Genomic DNA, 12,141 nt, shown 5'->3' on the forward strand with positions numbered 1-12,141 from the left:
TTAATGAATAGCAACACATTTCATGAAGGGGTCATTATTATTATTTTTTTAAGTGGTCTCACGGACGTCATTGGAGGTTTTTGAATTTTGAATTCACCTAAGTAGGTCGCCTTTCTAACAAGAATTCTCCACGTAATAACCTAGAGTGGAGTCAGATAGACAGGTGTGCAGGGGAGTGGCATAAACTAGAGTAGAGTGGTGTAGAGTGCATTGGCATAAAGTGTTGCAGCTTATAGTGGCATAGAATGCAGTCGTGCATAGAATTCTATGGCACAGAATACAGCTGAGTACAATGCAGTTGTAGAATGTAGTGGCGTAGATGAGAGTGTTGCTTAGTAGAGTGCAGTACTGCAGTGAAGTGGTGAATAGTAGAGTGGCATAGAGTACAGTGGGGTAGAATGCAGTGGTATAGAGTGGTGCAGAGTAGAGTGGTCCAGAGTAGAACATATTGCTGTAGAGTAGAGTGATGCAGAGTAGAGATGCATAGAGTGGCATAGAGTTCAGTGGCATAAAGTGCAGTCTTGCAGTGTAGAGTATGGTAGAGTAGAGTGGCATAGAGTAGAGTGGTATAGAGTGCAGTAGAGTAAAGTGCAGTGGCAGAGTAGAGTGCAGTGGTGTAAAATGGCGTAGAGTGAAGTGGATTTATGTAGAGTGAATGGGTGTAGAGTGTTGCAGAATATAGTGGCATAGAATACCGCAGCATAGAATTCAGTGGCGTACAATGCACCATCATCTAATTTAGTGGTGTATATTAGAGTGGTGCAAATTAGAGAGTGCAGTGGTAAAGAGTGGAGTGGTGCGGAATGGAGTGACATAGAGTGCAGTGATGTAGAATACAGTGGCTTAGAGTTAAGTGGTGCAGATTCGAGTAGAGGGACATACAGTGGTGCAATGTAGAGTAGCACAGAATGCAGTGGCATAGAATGGTGTAGAGCAGAGTATAGTGCCATAGAGAGTAGTGGCATTGAGCAGACTGCTGCAGTGGCGTAGAGTGCACTAATGCAGAGTAGAGTGCCATACAGTGTATTGGCATAGAGTGCAGGAGTGCAGAGTAGAGTGGCACTGAGTTCAGTGGTGCAGGGTAAAGTGCAGTGGTGCAGAGCAGAGTGTCATAGAGTGCAGTGGTGTAGAGAGCAGTGGCAGACAATAGAGTGGCATAGAGAACAGTAGACTGCAGTGGTGTAGAATGCAGTGGTATAGAGTACAGTGACAGAGTGCAGTGTTTTAGAGTAGAGTAGCATAGAATGCAGTGCACAGAGCAGAGTGGCGTAGGGTTGAGTAGAGTAGTTTGTTTCAGAATACAGTAAAGTGGCATAAAGTACAGTGGTGCAGGGTAGAGTGCAGTGCTGTAAAGCATTCCTTTTAATTCTTTTTTTTCTCTTTACAAATGAAGAATAGACTTAAAGTGGGAGCCCAAAGCCTTCCTTAGCAGCCAGATGCTGAGTGCTGGCCTTGATGAATGACAAGACCCTCGACCAGACTGATTTACTTTCTCCAGTGCGCCCTGACTACCTTCATTAACTGTTCATGTCCTTTGCCCTACTGTTGTAACTGCCTTGTGTGGTAACTTCTCTATACACACCCTGATGTAAAAGTCAAAGTTCAACTACTATCAATGTAACCAGCTGTAACCCTGTATCCTATGTATTTTAAAGAGCTCTGATCCCTTTGGGCCATGTCCGCTCTATATAAAATTGCAGATAAATAAAATACTTAGGGTCTAATTTAGAGTTTGGCGGATGGTGTTACTCCCTCACAAACATGACAGATATCCCGTCCGCCCCATTATGATTTCATTATATCCTATGAAGATCGTAATACGATGAACAAACTCTAAATCAGGCCCTTAGTCTTAATTCCACCTCATGACTTTCTTTCACCACCCTTTACTTTTTTGTCTCTATATCTTACCCTTTGCAGATTCTTTTCTATCCTTTAGTCTCTCTCACTCACTGTTTTTCTCTCTTTCTCCTTTTTCTGTCTCTCTCTTTATGGGTCAAAGCCTGATAATACAAATAAGTCCCAGTCCCAATAATGAGTCCCACCACCTGTGAACAATGTTACAAATTAAGCACAGTGTCTACTGTTCCACAGCAAATTCAACGACTGTCGGCCAATGCGTAACTTCTGCCCATCTTGCATTGACTGAACCCCAAGCACATGTGCCAGCAGACCCGATTAAGGTGTGATACTCCCTAGTTCTGATGCCAAAATGGCTTTATTTTAGATGTCCCTCACCTACAATAGCCTCTGCAACAAGCACCCCACATAGGTGCTGTAGGAGGCTGGCCTGGCTTGTAGTGGGTACCAAGGGGTACTTACACTCTGTACCAGGTCCAGTTATCCCTTATTAGTGTAGAAGAGGTGTTTCTAGCAGCTTAGGCTGATAGAAGGTAGCTATAGCAGAGCAGCTTAGGCTGAACTAGGAGACATGCAAAGCTCCTACTATACCACTGGTGTCATATGCACAATATCATAAGAAAACACAATACACAGATATACTAAAAATAAAGGTACTTTATTTTTATGACAATATGCCAAAAGTATCTCAGTGAGTACCCTCAGTATGAGGATGCCAAATATACACAAGATATATGTACACAATACCAAAAATATGCAGTAATAGCAAAAGGAAGTAATGCAAGCAATGTAAAGTTACAGTAGATTGCAATAGGAGCACATAGGTATAGGGGCAACACAAACCATATACTCCCAAAGTGGAATGCGAACCACGAATGGACCTCAAACCTATGTGAGCTTGTAGAGGGTCGCTGGGGCTGTAAGAAAACAGTGAGGGTTAGAAAAATAGCCCCCCCCAAGACCCTGAAAAGTAGGTGTAAAGTGCACCTATATTCCCCAGAGAGCACAGAAGTCGTGATAGGGGAATTCTGCAAGGAAGACCAACACCAGCAATGCAACCAAAGTGGATTTCCAGACGAGAGTACCTGTGAAACAAGGGGACCAAGTCCAAGAGTCGCGACAAAGTCGAGAGTGGGCAGATGCCCAGGAAATGCCAGCTGAGGTGCAAAGAAGCTGCCACCGGATGGTAGAAGCTGTGGATTCTGCAAGAACGAAGAGGGCTAAAAACTTCCCCTTTTGAGGATGGATGTCCCACGTCGTGAAAAAGCTTGCAGAGGTGTTCCCATGCAGAAAGACCGCAAACAAGCCTTGCTAGCTGCAAGGGTCGCGGTTAGGGTTTTTTGGATGCTGCTGTGGCCCAGGAGGGACCAGCATGTCGCCACTTGGATGAGCAGACTGAGGGGGCGCCCAGCAAGTCAGGGAGCCCTCACAGAAGCAGGCAGCACCCGCAGAAGTACCGGAAGAGGCATTTAGAAGAGGAGTGAACCGGAGCTCACCCGAAGACACAAAAGGGAGTCCCACGACGCCGGAGGACAACTCAGGAGGTTGTGCACTGCAGGTTAGAGTGTCGGGGACCCAGGCTTGGCTGTGCATGAAGGAAATCCTGGAAGAGTGCACAGGAGCCGGAGCAGCTGCAAATCACGCGGTACCCAGCAATGCAGTCTAGTGTGGGGAGGCAAGGACTTACCTCCACCAAACTTGGACTGAAGAGTCACTGGACTGTGGGAGTCACTTGGACAGAGTTGCTGAGTTCCAGGGACCACGCTCGTCGTGCTGAGAGGGGACCCAGAGGACCGGTGATGCGGTCTTTTTTTGCCTGCGGTTGCAGGGGGAAGATTCCGTTGACCCACAGGATATTTCTTCAGAGCTCCTGGTGCACGAAGGAGGCAGGCTACCCCCAGAGCATGCACCACCAGGAAAACAGTCGAGAAGGCGGCAGGATCAGCGATACAAGGTTGCAGGAGTCGTCTTTGCTACTTTGTTGCGGTTTTGCAGGCGTCCTGAGCAGTCAGCGGTCGATCCTTTGGCAGAAGGTGAAGAGAGAGATGCAGAGGAACTCTGATGAGCACTTGCATTCTTTATCTAAAGAATTCCCCAAAGCAGAGACCCTAAATAGTCAGAAAAGGAGGTTTGGCTACCTAGGAAGGAGGATAGGCTAGCAACACAGGTAAGAGCCTATCAGAAGGAGTCTCTGACGTCACCTGCTGGCACTGGTCACTCAGAGCAGTCCAGTGTGCCAGCAGCACCTCTGTTTCCAAGATGGCAGAGGTCTGGAGCACACTGGAGGAGCTCTGGACACCTCCCCTGGGAGGTGCAGGTCAGGGGAGTGGTCACTCCCCTTTCCTTTGTCCAGTTTCGTGCCAGAGCAGGGCTGGGGGATCCCTGAACCGGTGTAGACTGACTTATGCAGAGAGGGGCACCATCTGTGCCCATCAAAGCATTTCCAGAGGTTGGGGGAGGCTACTCCTGCCTAGCCCTGACACCTTTTTCCAAAGGGAGAGGGTGTAACACCCTCTCTCTGAGGAAGTCCTTTGTTCTGCCTTCCTGGGCCAACCCTGGCTGGACCCCAGGAGGGCAGAAACCTGTCTGAGGGGTTGGCAGCAGCAGCAGCTGCAGTGAAACCCCGGGAAAGGTAGTTTGGCAGTACCCGGGTCTGTGCTAGAGACTCGGGGGATCATGGAATTGTCTCCCCAATGCCAGAATGGCATTGGGGTGACAATTCCATGATCTTAGACATGTTACATGGCCATGTTCGGAGTTACCATTGTGAGGCTATACATAGGTAGTGACCTATGTATAGTGCACACGTGTAATGGTGTCCCTGCACTCACAATGTTCGGGGAATTTGCCCTGAACGATGTGGGGGCACCTTGGCTAGTGCCAGGGTGCCCACACACTAAGTAACTTAGCACCCAACCTTCACCAGGTGAAGGCTAGACATATAGGTGACTTATAAGTTACTTAAGTGCAGTGGTAAATGGCTGTGAAATAACGTGCAGGCCTGTGTAAGAATTGTCAGAGCTCCCTATGGGTGGCAAAAGAAATGCTGCAGCCCATAGGGATCTCCTGGAACCCCAATAACCTGGGTACCTCAGCACCATATACTAGGGAATTATAAGGGTGTTCCAGTATGCCAATGTGAATTGGTGAAATTGGTCACTAGCCTGTTAGTGACAATTTGGAAAGCAGGGAGAGCATAACCACTGAGGTTCTGGTTAGCAGAGCCTCAGTGAGACAGTTAGTCATCACACAGGGAACACATACAGGGCACACTTATGAGCACTGGGGCCGTGGCTGGCAGGGTCCCAGTGACACATACACTAAAACAACATATATACAGTGAAATATGGGGGTAACATGCCAGGCAAGATGGTACTTTCCTACAGGTGCAGTAAGCGATATATAAAAACAATACAATAGAAGTTGTACAACTTTCCAGATGTAAAATGTTGACATTGGTGTTGTAAGCGATATATAAAAACAATACAATACACGTTGTACAACTTTCAAGTTGTAAAATGTTGGCATGAATGCCCAAGTGATTTTTGCACTATGACTAGACATATCATCCTCGATCTTGGATGCCACACCTTGAGCTTACCTGCCTTGAATTTGCTCTTGAAATATACTCGTCTTTGCCAACCTAGGATAGGTTAGCAAATTAAATAATACAGTTCTTAGGAATTAGTGGGCTGTCTCTCTGTATGCAAACTGAGTTTACAAAAGGCAAGAGATAATGAGAAAAAAAGATACATACAAGTGAGAAAATCCTAACCATTTTACAAGTGTTCGAAAAACATAACACATACCCCCGACATTCCAGCACATCTACTATCTACAGTCTGACTGCTGTAAATTCCTTACAACATGACGCAGCACAAGGAAAGAGAGAACAGCACGTGAGGGTTTGCATGATAAGAGACTTGCCTGCGTTTCTGAGTCTTAAAGCGGCCCAGACGCACCAGGGAAACAACAGAAGTTCGGGCTTCCTTGGCCAGTGGGCAATACGAAAGTCAGAGTTTTGGTAAGTACATGCTGTAGGTGTCAAAATGCTTCGCTGCAAAGGAAGTCAATGCAAATATTCCGTGGTACACTCAACGGGTGGGAATAGGGCGAAAAAACAGAAATGTCAGTGGCTGTAAAATATGTGCTGGGCTGCGTGGATGTGTGAGGTTTTCATCCATTCACACGGTTACACACACACCGAGTGGGACTGGGACAAAAAATAGACCGTTATAGAAGGTATGGGAGACGGCATGCCTTTGTGCTTGCTGCCGGTAATGTTAGTGGTAATATGAGGGAAAATAAACAATCAAAACGGGCCCTCCAGATCATAAGGGAGGCCCGCAAACAGCTTAGAAAGAGGTCCCCACATTGATCTGTCAGGTCATCCCTGTGGCCGCTGCCCGGTTACCATGCTGGCCAGTTGGACTCCGCACACACACACACACAGACCACATGCTGGTGAAAATATTTGGAATAATCGCATTAATAAAACCCATTCACACATTTCCAACTAATGTGCAAGATGCGAGTACCACACCAGAGCACACCTGGCGCTTGAGAAAAAACAGAAACGTATTCCTCACAAACTCCATCCTAATTATGCTCACTGCATGGAATTAATCCCTTGTATTCTGGTTTGGGTTAAAAAAAAAAAAAAAACACACACACACAAAAACAAGAAAAAAACAAAAGGCCACGTTATAGCCTGTACGCTCTTGCTGCCAGTGCCAACTCTGGGGTTGTGGCCAGGCCTCCGATATTAACACGAAATCAAAAGCGTCCGGGAACCAGTTCTCAGCTACATTTTTATTTCGCCAAACACAAGTGCCCCAACCACCAATTCGTTTCCACCACTAAGGTCTTGATCACGGATATATATATATATATATATATATATATATATGTTTTTTTTTTTACCCATGCATGCAGATCCTCAACGACTTTCAGGGAGGGGATAGAGGCCATGACTGACTTGAGACTTCACCTCTCACAAATCATGTCTCTCCTCACACTCCACATTGGTAAAAAAAAAAAAAGCATTTTACACGCTACACATCTGCATATCTCCAACATATGGATATATTGAAATGTAGCACAATTAAACGCTTCTTATTAACAACTAATTCTAAACGCAGAAATAATATTGACAAGTAAACAAGTGCAAATTTGATTACTCTTACAATGGTAAGAAAGAGCATTTTAGGTGTTGCCCATCTCCATATCTGCATTGAATGGATATATTAAATTATAGAAAAATTAAACGTTTCTAATTAACAGCCACTTCTAAATGTAGAAAGAATATTGACAATAAACAAGCGTAAATTTGATTACTCTCACGTTGATAGCCAGAGACTTGTATAATTATTGTTCAAATTGTGGTTCTATTATAGAGTGTTCTTGCTAAGATGTATTCTGCATATTCAACTAATACATCTACGAACTCAGTATTTCCACTGTGCAATCCCGGGTGGTAATTCGGCACCCATGTTTAATTTACATATTTTATTGAATAGTTATAAAAACCAACACAATATACTAACATGGTAAAATAATAAATCAATCCAGATATTTTAAAATGATCGACTATTTTGCCATCCAATTCGCCAATATTACAAATTGCTAAGTTTTCACCTTCTGCAGCCCTGTCTCTATGTGGAAAATAAAAGTATATTAATCACAAGAGGCTACGGCGTGTTGCATAACATTTAATAACAAAATCCCCATAATGCAGAAATGAGGAACTATCATAAGCAAATAAAACTCCTTTAAAAAAAAAATATTTTCTATATAATCTAATAACAGCAGACATTAATTTTATGAACCCTTTTATATGCTGCAAACTACTATAATTGAAGCAGATTAACTTGGCTAAGGGGCAGCTTCTTATCTCTTATCAGGTGAAGTAGGGTTTTAGGCATGAATGAGTGAATGAATATAGGGGGTCATTCTGACCCCGGCGGGCGGCGGGAGCCGCCCGCCTGGAGGGAACCGCCAGAATACCGCTGAGCGGTCAAAAGACCGCCGCGGGTATTCTGGGTTTCCCACTGGGCTGGTGGGCGACCGCCAAAAGGCCGCCCGCCAGCCCAGTGGGAAACACCCCTCCATGAGGATTCCGGCTCCGAATGGAGCCGGCGGAGTGGAGGATGTGCGACGGGTGCAGTGGCACCCGTCGCGTATTTCAGTGTCTGCAAAGCAGACACTGAAATACAAAGTGGGGCCCTCTTACGGGGGCCCCTGCAGTGCCCATGCCATTGGCATGGGCACTGCAGGGGCCCCCCGGGGCCCCACGACACCCCTCACCGCCATCCTGTTCCTGGTGGTCGGAACCGCCAGGAACAGGATGGCGGTGAGGGGGTCGGAATCCCCCATGGCGGCGCAGCAAGCTGCGCCGCCATGGGGGATTCCCAGGGCAGCGGAAAACCGGCGGGACACCGCCGGTTTTCCTGTACCGCCGCGGTCAGAATGCCCTGCGGGGCACTGCCAGCCTGTTGGCAATGCTCCCGCCGACCCCGGCGGTCCTTGACCGCGGGGGTCGGAATGACCCCCATAGTGTTTATAGAGTGCGCGATCACTCAAGAGCATCATGGTGCTAGCTCAAACAACAATACTTCAATGAGAAAGTACAAAAACAGTACAAAAAGAAAGAGCCAAATGGGAATAAACAGAATGTGATTAAAAGAATATAAATGCCTATACCTAAATATATTAAAGAGTGGCACAGAGTATCCAGTACAAGAAAGAGCCAAGTCTTCACATTTTTCTTAAAACTAGCTTTGTTTTCAATGAACCGAGGCAATCCTAGAAGTTGGTTCCAGGCTTTTGATCCTAAGACCGAAAATAAATTACCTCCTCGAGATTTAAGCCTGACAATAGGACATTTTAACAGATTGACATTAGAAGATCTAAGAGTCCTCTGAGTCCGAAAATCGCAAAACCCACTGGTTAGATTGTTAGGACCTGTAGTATGAAAACCTCTGAAGATCAGAAGAGGTATCCTAAATAATCTTACGTTGGCACTGGCAGCAAAAGCGCGCAGGCTATATGTGGCCTTTTGATGTGAAAAAAATAATAATAATAATTTTAAAAAATATATATACCAGGGAGTGCAGAATTATTAGGCAAGTTGTATTTTTGAGGATTCATTTTATTATTGAACAACAACCATGTTCTCAATGAACCCAAAAAACTCATTAATATCAAAGCTGAATATTTTTGGAAGTAGTTTTTAGTTTGTTTTTAGTTTTAGCTATGTTAGGGGGATATCTGTGTGTGCAGGTGACTATTACTGTGCATAATTATTAGGCAACTTAACAAAAAAAAAATATATGCCCATTTCAATTATTTATTATTACCAGTGAAACCAATATAACATCTCAACATTCACAAATATACATTTCTGACATTCAAAAACAAAACAAAAACAAATCAGTGACCAATATAGCCACCTTTCTTTGCAAGGACACTCAAAAGCCTGCCATCCATTGATTCTGTCAGTGTTTTGATCTGTTCACCATCAACATTGCGTGCAGCAGCAACCACAGCCTCCCAGACACTGTTCAGAGAGGTGTACTGTTTTCCCTCCTTGTAAATCTCACATTTGATGATGGACCACAGGTTCTCAATGGGGTTCAGATCAGGTGAACAAGGAGGCCATGTCATTAGATTTCCTTCTTTTATACCCTTTCTTGCCAGCCACGCTGTGGAGTACTTGGACGCGTGTGATGGAGCATTGTCCTGCATGAAAACCATGTTTTTCTTGAAGGATGCAGACTTCTTCCTGTACCACTGCTTGAAGAAGGTGTCTTCCAGGAACTGGCAGTAGGACTGGGAGTTGAGCTTGACTCCATCCTCAACCCGAAAAGGCCCCACAAGCTCATCTTTGATGATATCAGCCCAAACCAGTACTCCACCTCCACCTTGCTGGCGTCTGAGTCGGACTGGAGCTCTCTGCCCTTTACCAATCCAGCCACGGGCCCATCCATCTGGCCCATCAAGACTCACTCTCATTTCATCAGTCCATAAAACCTTAGAAAAATCAGTCTTGAGATATTTCTTGGCCCAGTCTTGACGTTTCAGCTTGTGTGTCTTGTTCAGTGGTGGTCGTCTTTCAGCCTTTCTTACCTTGGCCATGTCTCTGAGTATTGCACACCTTGTGCTTTTGGGCACTCCAGTGATGTTGCAGCTCTGAAATATGGCCAAACTGGTGGCAAGTGGCATCGTGGCAGCTGCACGCTTGACTTTTCTCAGTTCATGGGCAGTTATTTTGCACCTTGGTTTTTCCACACGCTTCTTGCGACCCTGTTGACTATTTTGAATGAAACGCTTGATTGTTCGATGATCACGCTTCAGAAGCTTTGCAATTTTAAGAGTGCTGCATCCCTCTGCAAGATATCTCACTATTTTTGACTTTTCTGAGCCTGTCAAGTCCTTCTTTTGACCCATTTTGCCAAAGGAAAGGAAGTTGCCTAATAATTATGCACACCTGATATAGGGTGTTGATGTCATTAGACCACACCCCTTCTCATTACAGAGATGCACATCACCTAATATGCTTAATTGGTAGTAGGCTTTCGAGCCTATACAGCTTGGAGTAAGACAACATGCATAAAGAGGATGATGTGGTCAAAATACTCATTTGCCTAATAATTCTGCACTCCCTATATATATATATATATATATATATATATATATATATATATATATATATAATATGTATGTATTGGTAGCCAGTGCAACTCCCTGAGTGCTTTAGACGCGGAACTATATTTGGGGAGTATAAGCACCAGTCTGGCAACCGAATGCTGAACCATCTGGAGTTTATGAAGCAGTTGCCTTGTACTCCCTGCATATAGATGAATGCAATAATCCAGCATTGATATCATAAGAGCAAAGGTCACTGTTTTTGTGCCTAGAGGGAGGATTTCAAATACTTTTTTAAACAGATTTAGGCCCTCATTCTGACCCTGGCGGTGTCTCACCGCCAAGGCAGAGGAAGCACCGCCAACAGGCTGGCGGTGCTTCCGGGGCATTCTGACCGCGGCAGTAAAGCTGCGGTCAGAAAAGGGGAACCAGTGGTTTCCCGCCGGTTTTCCCCTGCCCCAGGGAATCCTCCATGGTGGCGCTGCAAACAGCGCCGCCATGGGGATTCCGACCCCCTTCCCGCCAGCCTGGTTCTGGAGGTTTTTTACCGCCAGAACCAGGCTGGCGGGAACGGGTGTCATGGGGCCCCTGGGGGCCCCTGCAGTGCCCATGCCACTGGCATGGGCACTGCTGGGGCCCCCTAACAGGGCCCCAACAGGATTTTCAGTGTCTGCCAAGCAGACACTGAAAATCACGACGGGTGCAACTGCACCCGTCGCACCCCTTCCACTCCGCCGGCTCCATTCGGAGCCGGCATCCTCATGGAAGGGGGTTTCCCGCTGGGCTGGCGGGCGGCCTTCTGGCGGTCGCCCGCCAGCCCAGCGGGAAACTCAGAATTACCGCAGCGGTCTTTTGACCGCGCAGCGGTCTTCTGATGGCGGTACTTTGGCGGGCGGCGGAGGCCCTTAATCAATGAAAAGCATGTACGGACACTGATAGTGCTTGTGGCCAGAAAGAGAGCACAATTATACTCTCAATTTTTTTTACACTTCTGCTGTGGATGGAGGAGGGGGGCACATAATCCGGCCACCACAACATAGGGGAAAAAGGATTCGACTTCCCGAACAAAAGAATTTCTGTATTGTCAGCATTGCATTTTATAGCCCACGTTCGTTCATGAAAAGCGTACAACAGGAAAAAATGTGTTTTATAATTTCATTTTTGTAGTTGCAGAATCTACATTAACCTGATGACCTGGAATCAATCTATCTTTGCAACACCTCACCTAAAAAGATAACCACATTGTTAGCCTTACCTATGTGATCATACACAGCAGGACATCAAAGCCTAAATAATATGTCACAGTGTATTTTCTGTGTTACATTGAGCGATAAGCCTCCATTATGTCCCGGAACAAGGGGACAAACAAAGGAACTCCGTAGTTAGTTTCTTTATTAACCCTAAAAACGTGACTCCACTGCTATTTATTTCCCAGCCGATGTCTCTGTTGCCAATGGACATGAAGTGCACTGGGTAGGCCCTGGCACACTCTTGGCCAGAACATACCACAACAAGGACTTTACATTCTTCAAAAATTCCAAAATAACGAAAATACACAACTCAAGACCATGACAAAAATGATACACCCAAACTCTTCACTACTTGCCATAGTCCGGATACTTTGTGGAAGGCACA

General features: G+C 45.6%; 1 protein-coding gene across 2 annotated transcripts in view; it reads left to right on the forward strand.

The window, feature by feature from the left end:
- The first annotated feature begins 5,797 nt into the window (after window positions 1-5,797).
- RRAGC (Ras related GTP binding C) overlaps window positions 5,798-12,141 on the forward strand; it is a 118,791-nt gene continuing 112,447 nt past the window's right edge. For both annotated transcript variants that reach the window (XM_069223965.1, XM_069223967.1), the window contains exon 1: window positions 5,798-5,884. The gene's annotated coding sequence lies outside the window, so the exon portion shown is untranslated. The remainder of the gene's footprint in view (window positions 5,885-12,141) is intronic.

Source organism: Pleurodeles waltl, chromosome 3_1, assembly GCF_031143425.1.
Source record: "Pleurodeles waltl isolate 20211129_DDA chromosome 3_1, aPleWal1.hap1.20221129, whole genome shotgun sequence".
Taxonomy (NCBI): Eukaryota; Metazoa; Chordata; class Amphibia; order Caudata; family Salamandridae; genus Pleurodeles; species Pleurodeles waltl.